The 12111-nt window shown below is 37.0% G+C and overlaps 1 long non-coding RNA gene across 1 annotated transcript in view; it reads right to left on the bottom strand.

Annotated features, from left to right (window-relative positions):
• The window catches only part of LOC307182562, a 186593-nt gene extending 177298 nt beyond the window's left edge, over window positions 1–9295 (bottom strand). Inside the window, exon 1 of the long non-coding RNA XR_013827201.1 lies at window positions 8919–9295. This is a non-coding gene — a long non-coding RNA (uncharacterized lncRNA). The remainder of the gene's footprint in view (window positions 1–8918) is intronic.
• Between the last annotated feature and the right edge of the window lie 2816 nt (window positions 9296–12111).

The following is a 12111-nucleotide window of genomic DNA, read 5'->3' as shown; positions in this document are numbered from 1 at the left end:
AGCAATGGTAATGGTTCTCCATATTTCTATCATGTTAACCTTTCGGTTTTGTAGGCATTTATAGTTTACTACTGAAATGGAATAAAAGTCGGGCATCTTCTGATTGGTCTATCAGGCAAAGTACTATCATTTTTCTCATTAATTCTGGTAAGGACTGATTTTTTTCTGAAAAAAGTATCAGGTAAGCTCAAGGTCTATCATAATTCAAAGATCTTTTGACTCATGAAAGTGGCTTGAAAGGTAATCATATTTTAGAACCATCATTTTTATTGCACTAATTATTGGCAGGTGTAGTCTTCATGTAGTAATATCTGAGATGAACTCGTATACTGTCATAAAAATCATTGCTCATAAGAAATATATAGTTTCCAGAACACAATTTTTTAACCAGGTTCAAAGGCACTAGTCTTCTGAGAAACAAAAGTAAGAAAACAATATTGCTATTTCACAATGCTGTGTATATTAGCATTTGGTCATGATCAGTGGTAGGCAGAACTCAGAGGAGCTAGGCCAGAAAAAAAGTAAACTGTGTGATGCTCAGACAAAGAGCTAAAATCAAATACAATGTTGATTAGTTGAAATGAGTTTGGAATTCAGGGCCTCAAGCCAAGGAAAGAATACCCAGTTGCCATATCAATGAGTAAGAATTTGTGTCCAAAGATAAAGACTGGGCAAATACCTAGTCAGAAATAGAGTTTGCATGCCATTAAGGCTTTAGAATCAAAGGATCTTGACTAGATGTAAAAAAGAATAACATTACAAAAACATGAATCAAATCTTTATTAAACCCTTCGATTCCTCCCCATTGTACTTAGTATTCTAAATGCAAATTTCTTACTGTATCCATCAGAATTTGGATAGAAGAACAGGAGCCACTCTGTGGAATTCCTTCTGCAATGGTTTAATTTAGGAATTAGGGGCTTTGTACAACCATTTTAAGAGCTACAGCAGCCATCAGGTCAAGAGAGCTGCCATCAAATGATGGAGGGCTGACTCCAAAGCATGGCACATTGATGTTCTTAAGAATCTTTGTTCATTGCTATGAACAAAATACACTCGATATTTTAATACTGATCTCACATCCTGAGAACTTGCTAAACTTGTTAATTACTTCTAGTAGTTAATTTGGGGATTTTCTATCTATAGGATCATATCAATAAGAACAGTTTTATTCCTTGTTTTCCAGTATCGATGCCTTTAGCCACCCCTCTCCCAATGTATTTTTGCCTTACGAGTCAGCCAACTTTTCCTATAAAGGATCAGGTAGTAAATATTTTAGGTGGCAGTATAGCACACGTTTTTGGTTTCTTTTACCTGAGCTGCCTCTGGCTATGTTTGAAAATCAGCTCTTTCCACCCTCCCCCGCCTCAGCCAGAAGTGTTGCCCATTGCCCTCATTGTCCCTGCTTGTGCCTCTGGGGTCACTGGTGACTTGCTGCTACCAGTGTCACTGCTGTGGCTGGCATCACCACATGGGGCACCGGAGTGGTGGGTGCCTCTACTGTGTCTGGGGTTTCCTGGGTAATGGGCACCACCACCACAGGAGAAGGGAGGGGGGAAGCCAGGGTCGCAGCCTCTGCCACGTCTGGGGTTGTTGAGTTCACGGGCACCACCTCTGTCAGGGGGACCAGAGTCACAGGTCCCTCTGCAACTAGAGGGACCAGGGTCGCAGGCTCAGTGCCACTGCTGCCCAGTTCCTGTGGCCACAGTTATGAGCACCACCTCCCCTGCCGCTACCAGGTTCTCTGGGGCTGTGGGCTCAGCCTCTATGTCTGGGAGGCCAGGATCCTGTGCACAGCCTCCACTGTTTCCCCAGTTCCTCCTTCTCTACATTTTCCAGTCCCTCCACCTTCAGACATGCAGGTGTGTGGAACTCTGGCATCCTGGTGTGTTGAGCAGAGGAACTCAACTTTGTTGAGTTATAGATGTTTTACTGGTTGTAGACTAAAGGGAAGCGACAAAGGGAGTGTCTCACACCACCATGACATCACTCTCCTGAATCCATAGTGTGTCTCTTATAGAGAGCATATAGTTGGATCTTGATTTATTTATCTAATCTGATCATCTCTGCCTCTTGATATGAGTGCTCAGCCTATTCACATTTAATGTCATTATTGATATGACTGCTTTACATCTTTGTTAGTTTTTTGTCATGTCTTTCTTTCCCTGTTCCTCCTTTACTGTTTTCTTTTGTGTTACATAAAACTTTCTAGTTTAATATTTTAATGCATCTTGATATATTACTACATTTATTTAAATTATTTTCTTAGAGACTTGTGTATGGATTATTTATCACAATTTGCTTCAGGTTAGTAATTCCTGAACTTAATTCATGTAAAATATAGAAAATTTGCTCCAGTATAGCTCTATTTCCTCTTCTCTCCATTGTGCTGCAGTTGTCATCTATATTTCATTTATATATATTTTTAAACCATCATACTTTGCTTTATAAAGTCTTATATTCTTTATAAAATTAAGAAAAAGAAATAGAAAAATATATATTTATGTTGTCTATTTACCATTTCCTGTACTTTTAATTTCTTTTTGTAGATTTGAGTTTCCTCGCCATGTCATTTTCTCTCAGTCTAAATAACTAAAAGTTTTTAGTATTTCTTGTACAAAAGCTCTGCTTATACAAATTCTTTCCGTCTTTGTTTACCTAGGGATGTGTTTATTTGCCCTCATTTGTTCTTGAAAGGTAATTTTGCTGGATGTAGATTTCCTGAGTAGCAAGGGTTTTGTTTTGTTTTGTCTTCACACTTTGAATATACTATGCCACTGCCCTCTGGCTTCTATTGCTCATAATGAGAAATCAGCCATTCCGTTAACTGTTATTCCTTTATCTTTTCCCCTTGATATGTTCAAGATTTTCTCTTGGTCTTTCAAAAGTTTTATTTTTAAACACGTATTTCTTTGTGTTTATCCTACTTGATGATTGTTGAGCTACGTAATACTCCATGCTAATATTTTTCAACAAATTTTAGAAGTTTTTAGCCATCGTTTCTAATATTTTTCTGTTCTTTTTCTTCTCCTCTCCTTCTGTATTTTCAGTGCATAAATGCTCTTATTCTTAATGATGTCCCATAGCTCTCTTAGGCCCTGTTCATTTTTCTTCAATATTTTTTCTTTCTATTTCTTAGACAGGATCATTTCTTTTGACCTATCCTCAAGTTCATTGAGTCTTCTGCCATCTCAAATCTGTTGTTGACCCCCTCTAAGTAAATTTTTCATTTTACATGGCTTCCCAGACCACCTACGATATGTGAAAAGTCTGTATTCTGTTCAGTCTCTCATGAACACTTACGCAGTCTTCCAGGGATGTGAGGAAGGTTATCAAGCCCTCCTATGACTACCTCATTTCCTGGTTGTTCTTGTTAAAATTTTGTCTGGGTCTCTGTCTGCTGCTTGCTGCAGCCAGAATGGCAACCTCAGGCTAGCTGAGCTATTGGCCTTCCCTGGTAGCCTGCCATCAAGTTCACTACTTTTACTGACAACACTGCTGAGTACAGGTTTTTCACCTTGCATTCCAAATCAAAAAAGACCCCTGCAAAAGTAAAGATTCTGGTTTTCCTAGCCTGCCCCACCCTGGTACAATAACTGCATTATACAAACTGGGAAGCAAGGGAATAGCCCCAGGCAAGAATGTCACAACTTCCCACTGATCTCTCCTAAAGTTCAGTAATTTTTCATGAATTAATACGTCTCACTTTGTTACACGCCTCTGGAGATTTCCAGAGCTCTGAAATGGTTGTTTTTGACAAAACGTCTAGTTTGCTTCTAGTTGCTTCTTGAGAAAAGAATTTGTTGACTTCCTCATGCTGCCATACCAAAAGTTCTACCTCAGGCATGACTTTTTGATCTAAGGTCAAGGGCTATCTTATCTCCATATTAGTTTTAAGTAATGTACTGCCATGTTTATGGTTTGTCTGTTAAATGAGATTCTGAGCAAAGCAATTTTCAGTTTCATTACCCAGTTGAATGAGAACTCAGTGGCAAAAAAAAAGTACCAATTAACTAAATGAAAAGTTCTAGCTGTGAATTTATCTTCAGGGCAAACTGCAATGATTTGAAGGACAGCAGTGGGAGGCAAGGTATACAGGAAAGACAAAGTAAACACTCTGGAAATTGAACCTGCCTATATTGTACATTATAAACTATAGACGGATGGATTTTATAGACAATATACATGATATACATGTTCATTTATAATATACAAGCATATAATTTATTTAGACTATAACTTGGACTTAATGTAGGTCATTGAATTAATTAGAATAAATTAATCTTAAACAGATATGGTAATTTTATTTATAAAATAGTTATCAAGTTTAATTCTATTACTTGAGAGTATAACATGTTTAAGAATAGTTTTCTTAAACATATCTGCCATCCATTTACCATAATAAAAATGCTGCCTGGTAAAAAGTAAACAAACTTATATGGTTGCCAAGAAAATTAAAGATATATAGTAAATCAATTTTAAAAATTGAAAACAATTAGAAGTTGGGGGAATAAAGCAATTTTTATAATGTATTACTACCACATATTGCCAAATATGTGGGAAATCATGGGAACTCTCTGTATGCTAATGGGAGAATATATATTACTACAGCCACTTTGGAGAACAATTCACTATTATCTAATGAAGTTTTTAAAAGCACAATCATTCAAGCCAGTAATTCCATTTCTTCCAGGAAGATATATCCAAGGAAAGGTCAATTAACATGTAAGTACTAGATCGAAATGTATGAAAATAGATTTTAAACATACCAACAAGTTTAAAAAAGCAAGTTAAAAAGATATTTACTATGTTACCATCTATATAATTTTTAAATGTATTTATTTATGCATAAACATAAGGAGTTAAGACTTAATTTGAGAAAGTGGAAGAAAATATTCCAAATTCCTAATAGAGGTTGACTCTGGAGGAGACATAAGGAGAATATAGTACTGGGAAGGAGTGGAAAGGTGACTTCATATCTTTCAGTAAAGATTATGAATTTAGAAAAGAAATGGAAATATTAATCTTGTTAATCCTTACTGATAATACATTATATTATCAGTATAATGGGTTATATTTTTCTCTGTATATTCCTTGTTTTTAATATGTAACTTTTTAAAAATATGGTAGGTAATATCAAAAACAAATGGAGCTATAAAACATAATTGTTTAGGGGCTTCCCCAGTGGCACAGTGGTTGAGAGTCCGCCTGCCGATGCAGGGACATGGGTTCGTGCCCCGGTCCGGGAAGATCCCACATGCCGCGGAACGGCTGGGCCCGTGAGCCATGGCCGCTGAGCCTGCGCGTCCGCAGCCTGTGCTCCGCAACGGGAGAGGCCACGACAGTGAGAGGCCCGCATACCACAAAAAAAAAAAAAAAAAAAAAAAACCATAATTGTTTAGCGTACCCACCCAAATTACCAGCTAATAGTACCAACTAATAATACATTTCCAAAGTTTTGCCTTAAGGAATATGGGTGAATGATTGAATATTCAATAAATTCATCCATACCAACTCTTCTAGAGCACCTATATCAATACATTATTTCCATTTAGCCTGTAATTATTTGGGGTACTCTATATGACACAAAAGCATTTTCACAGAGAGCCAATTAAAACAAAACTTGACATATTATTTTATCTTTTAAAAATATAAGGCTTCACAAGAGTCTAGATGAGTTATAGATTTCTCTTATTCCTCTAATATTTCAAAATGAAGTATTGCACTAGAGCTAGCATCCTTTTTGGCTATTTGCCTCTAGAGCTCACATCTCATGAAAGCCTAACATTTCACCCTAATTCCTATTCCATAGCAGTATTATAACCCAGAAAACAATTTTTTTGGTCCAAAGAATTGAAAGGGCAATCTAAATATTTTCAACAGATTAAGTAATAGCTGTTTGGCTATAAGGCATGATTTTTTTAACCTAATCTAGGAGTCAGGAGACCTATGTCATAGCCCTGGATTTCTACTTTGGGAATCTGAGCAAATTAGGGCCTTATCAGTAGGAGGAGGATGGAGGGGTGTACAGGTAACTTGAATTTCCATCCATACATAAATTGCATACATGCCTATATGCATGTGCATCAAGTTACCTGGGCAAGTCACTTACCACGGCTGTGCCTCAATTTCCTTGTCTTTAAAATACTAACTAACCTACCCAGAAGGATTAGTGTAAAATTAAAAGAGATAATACAAATAAAGTGCTTGGAACAGTGTTTGGCAGGTTACAAATACTCAGTAAGTGTTAACTATGATTATCATCGTTATCACTATTTTCATTATTATCAGTAAGAGTCTTAACAACCCAAAAACCTGGTTTCATAAAAATTATTTGAAATATTTTCTTATTTATTGCTTCTTTCAGTAAATTCATCTAACTGCTTTAAACTTTTTATGTTGATCAATGACGTGCATCCAACAAATAAGATCGCAAGTATAATTAAACCACCTCAATTCCTCTGTAGAAAAAATAAGCAGGACATAAATATCCAAATGCATTGAGTATGGAATTATAGTGTTTTACTGTTATGTTTCTAGTAAAGTATCTAAACTTATAAGTAAACACACAATGAAATTTATAAGATATCCTCACTTCAGTAGTTAGGTTTGTGTTCCTTAACCACTTACCCCACTTCCATTACTACAACCCTCTTCATGTTACTTCCTATATAAAAACAAATTCCTTTCCCAAATTCACAAATAATTTTTCTTCTCTCAAATAACAACTACATGAAGGGATGTATTCTTAAAAGAACATTCAATCTGACCAAGTATAAGAGCCAGAATCTTTCAATAAAATTAACAAAAGACTATAATCTATCACCATATTGTACAGTGTATGCTGATTATAATCTGTATCAACAGTTTGTTTCATTTAGGCTCATTTATTTGTGTGACAGAGGCATTTACTACACACTGTTTATTCACATGCTCATCCACATTTCAGTGCCCTCCTACAGTTTGGCAGTGCCACTGCACTAGTTCTGGCCAACAGACTGTGCATAGAAATAATGTGTGTTCATCCTAGACTAAAGCATTGAGAAGCCAACATATAAACCTTCTGCTCTCCCTTCACCTGCTGTGGCAACAGTGGAACCTACTTACTGAGACGGCAAGGCCACAAGATTTAAACAGCCTAGATTTCTAAGTCTACCCTTAGAAGGGTGCCATGCCATATAACGGCAGACTTTATGGGAAAGAGAAACTAACTTTTATGTGTTAAGCCACAAAGATGTCAGTTTTGTTTTTTAGCATAGTCTCAAGGTATAGAGATAAACTCAAGATAGCACAGAAAGAGATTTATAGTAAAGACATATACAGACTGAAATTACAAATGGAAAGTACTCACTCACAGAAAGAAGATATGAACATAATTCAAAAATGGTCTAGAAGGGCTCCTTAGGGGGAAAATAATGAACAAAAGGTTGGGAGTCACTGTTTTAGACCAGAGATTCTCTGTTGGGGTCAGTACCACTGCTTTGTGGTATACTTAAAAATGTATGGGAGTGCTCTTGGTGTCACTCTGACTGGAGCGTGTTCCTTGTGTTTAAATACAGGCTAAGACTGCTAAACATCCTGCAGTGCGTGGGACATCCACATGAGAGGAGCTAAGAGTTGTCTCAGAAAATTCAAGAAAAGAATGCTGTGAATCAGACATCATTCCTTTCTGTCTTCTTTGCCCTCATACATGAGTTTATCTATTTTGCGACAGACAATGCAACTCAGAAGGAACTAACACTCATCAGAGCAAGGTACCCTAATGTAGAGGGTGTCCTCAGTTATGTTCGCAACATATGGAAAGGTGCTGCGATGGAACATTCAATTTATGTTCCCAGTGACTCCTGAGTTTAAACCAGTTCAAGAAACATTTATTAATTATGCTCCATGTAGTATACACTAAAGCAGCTTTGTCTAACAGCAGTGTGGGCATAGTAGTTGTGCAGATACAGATTTTGCTTTCTATCCATGTCTCAACACATTAAACAGAATGAGCTCTGCTAATAATAATAATATTTGTTGAGGGGTTACTATTTTCCAGACACTGAGCTAAGGGTTAAATCATTTAAGCCTCATAAGTAATGACATAGATACTGTGATCATGATCCCCTCCCCCCCTTTTTTTTTTTGATGTGGACCAGTCTTAAATCTTTTATTGAATTTGATACAATATTGCTTCTGTTTCATGTTTTTGTTTTTTGGCTGTGAGGCATGTGGGATCTTAGCTCCCTGACCAGGGGTCAAACCTGCACCCCCTGCACTGGAAAGTGAAGTCTCAACCACTGGACCTCCAGGGAAGTCCCTATGATTCCCCCTGATAACCAAGGATTATAATTTACTTTTTTCCACTCCAGGTGTAAAACACATAGATCCCCCTTGTTCAAATGAGGGAACTGCAGCCTAAAGAGGTGAACTAATTTTCCCAGTGTGACTCAGTATATAACAAAGCTGGGATGTGAACCAGGCAGTCTGAATCTACACACAAGATCTTAATTGCCACTTTATATTCTCTCCCAATTCATTTACAATTTCTGGTACTCCTCCTTCATCTAAAAAATGGAGATAGAAAAACTCCTTCCCTGCTATCATGAGAATTAAAAGTGATACTGTAGTTTTAATGACAGAAATAAGGTACAGAAATCATCTAAAATAGTAGACAGTCACTAAATTATATCCACTGTAATCCAGTATTATTCTATTTTTCATTGATTTCTCCCATCCTTGAAATTTCATGTATTTGATGGTTTAAACTATACAATTTAAAATTCACTCATATCCTGTCTTGTCCTACTGGCTAATTGTTTCCTACACACTACAGCCTTCTTTTCCTACATAGTTAATTAACACATTTATGGATGAAAACAGTAACTTATATAGTACATAACCCATTTAATTTAGCAACACTCAGTTAAACTTACCTTCAATTCATTTCTCTGTTGTCTTCTGATTGGTTGGTGAGATCTCTGAGTTCTTCTTGATTTGCTGAGTCACATTTCTTCCACTGTACCAACTAGCTTTCATGCTCAATCTTTCCATTTCCATGGCTGCCTTAAGGTCTGAAGCTGTGGAACAGGAAGGACTAGCAAACCCATTGATGAACATGATTCCTGACCTCAGTCAGTCACTCCTCTGCAGAGCTTCTGGGCCAGAGCCCGTTCCCCCTCACGACTTCTTAGGGATAAGTCTGGACCAGCGACCTCCGGCACCCCGGGACTCGAGCGCTTCCATCCCAGGATACCCCTGCCACCCCTGGTAAATCTCACGAAATCCTGCGAGATCAGGCTTCCTCTGGGAAGAGACGTCGCAGCTGCAACCCCTCAGGCCTGATTGCACCATTCTCTGAGCTGCTGCTGGCCCTCAGGGAATCCCAGCCCATCCTCTTCCTGCCCCTCCATCAGGACCCACACGTCCTACCCCACGCACACTTGAAATCACGTAGCGGGCTCCACCTGTGCCTTGTTGCCTTCCCTAGAAAACCCTACACTGCATCAATACGACCACGCCTCGGCCAGGCCAACAGGTGTCCCCCATGGCGTTCAAAACAAAACAAAAAATTCATACCCAAAACAGTTTTGGTAATAATAGTACTTTTTGTTTGCCCAACTCCTATTTCTGTCAATTGGTTTTAAATTCTAGATGATTAAAAAGGGGGGTTAAGAACTAAATCTCTAACCATTTCCAAAAAAATCCACATCTAACTAGAATACTTTTTGTTTCCACACTTGTGGCTTAAAATATCTATTTTAAATGCTTATATTTCCACTTTAATAGCCGCCATATAATAAATGCAACTGAGTCTCTCTTTTGGTTGTTTAGAAATCTGGTTTGTTTCTCACTGGACTAAGAAACAACTTAGGGAAAATAAGCTGCTACAGTTCCTGATACACAATTCGTGGGGTTTTTTTTTTTTTTCTGTTTTGGCCCTGCCCGGTGGCTTGTGGGATCTTAGTTCCCGACCAGGGATCAAATGCACGCTGCCCTCGGCAGTGAAAGCACAGACTCCTAACCACTGGACTGCCAGGGAATTCCCGCAATTGGTGTTTAATGAATCTAATATGTTGGTGTCACCTGGCTGAGAAAGACTGGCTTATATACTCCGCAATCTAAAATTTAAATTAAACCTATACTAACTCTATATCTTATCATCATAAACTGTATTTCTAAGTCTGCTTGTGAAGATGAACAAAGAGTTTTTGCTCAATATTAAAAAAGGTTATTAAGTTCCAAAGATTCTTAAGCTTGAGACTCTGAAATTTTGTTATAGGATACAAACATTTATTAGAATGTCCTTATTTTAATAGAGGATATTTATTATGTGGGGTTTTGGGTAGAAAAGAAATAATTTCAAAATCGGTTATTTTCCTTCACACTTATTTCAAGGTCCATACAGGAAGACTTGAAGTGCTATGTGACCCATTTCCATAAGCTAGCAGCCACTGCCACGTAATTTATGGTCATAGGTATGTAGATACAGTATTGTTCTTAGGTATGTATATACAGTGAACAAGTAGTGTTCTTTGGATACTCTGCATTGGTCACATCAAGATTACTGTGGCACATTGCCAAAAAAAAAAACCCCACAAGACCAGAAGAAGTTGGCAATTTTGGAAACAAAAACATTTATCCCAAGATAACTGTCACTCACCTCACATAAATCCTGTTTCCCTGCAAAAATTTATATATAATATCTCAGATTTATAATGAAGATACCCACTCTTCTAAATATCAGACTTTCCTCTTAGATCAGACAGAAATTTAAGGATTCCAAACTTGAATTCAAGAAATACCCTTTCCCATATATCCCTCTTTCATATTTACATATGGATTGAGAATTAGCAGCATTAAATGTGATTCAGAGGTAACCTGGGAAAAATAAACAAAAGAAAGCAAATTTTTCTTACCAAACTAAAAAAGGATCTGTAGGTGTTTATGTTTCCTACAGAGCATTTAAACACTAAAATTAAAAACAAGTATGTGGTAGGGTCAGCAATTAATTATCTATCCTAAAATAGCTATTTAACAATTGTCCTTTATAACAGTTTTCTGTTATAAGTCCTAATGATGAATTGTTTCAAAATGCAATAAATGTGTAAGAACAAGTAAAGCTTTCCTTTAGAGTTCCAGGTGGCTATGTGCTGTGATCTTTCTGTTACCTTCCATTTTTACTCAGATCAAAATTTTCCAAAGAGAATCACATTGGTTTTGGTTTTCCTGATTTGCAAGTTTAATATATTTTGATAAGAGGAAAGAGAGAGAAGATTATATCCCAAAGACATACCATTTTCATTTTCTAAGAGGCTTTATATTATGATAAAAGTGGTACTCTGTAACTTTGCAAATAGGTTGAAACCAATCAAATGAGAAAGATTGTGTTTTTTCACCAATTTTGGTCACTATACATGATGAGCTTAAACATTTTAATAATATGATGTCATGGTTATTTTGGGAACTCCAATTTCAAGTCTTTGGGAAAAAGGTATTTCTTACATGATTTAAAAAAACTCTTCTGAATTTTTAGCTCTACTGGTCCCTTTTCAAAAGTATGCAACATCAGAAGAGTTTTGGCTCCAACAGACACCAAAGTTTTCTGCCAAGATCAATTCTGCAATCTGCAAGTGACAATTTTCTCCTTACACAAAAAAGGCAGTGCAAAATCACAATTTATCTAATTAACATCTTACTCCAGTTAGCCTTCAATACTGCTGTTATTAATTAACACTGCTACCAATCACCAACTCCTACACCTCTGCAGGCTCTATTTATGCCAAGCCAGGTCCTAAACCTACTGCTCTTTTGAGGACCCTGCTCTACTGTGGCTGCCCCCCACCACCACTTCTAATACTGAGTGTTAACCACTAGAGTCACAAGTTGTACCATCTCCCGAAGAGAAGACATTTCCTCTTAAGTAGAATAGTTATTTCAATACATTAAGAGATATTACAACCTTTTTATTTGGCACCAAAAATAATAGCATTATCCTTTCAATTATATTTCCCTCAGCTAATGGTTTCATCATATTCACCAGGTACTAGACAAGAAACAATTGTGTGCCACTGTTTCATCAAGTGCTCTGCTTTTCTCAACAATACCAATACCCAGAAGAAATCTTAT

Source organism: Stenella coeruleoalba, assembly GCF_951394435.1.
Source record: "Stenella coeruleoalba genome assembly, chromosome: 2".
NCBI lineage: Eukaryota > Metazoa > Chordata > Mammalia > Artiodactyla > Delphinidae > Stenella > Stenella coeruleoalba.
The sequence above is the reverse complement of the archived record's forward strand: the minus strand, read 5'-3'. Positions and strand labels throughout refer to the sequence as shown.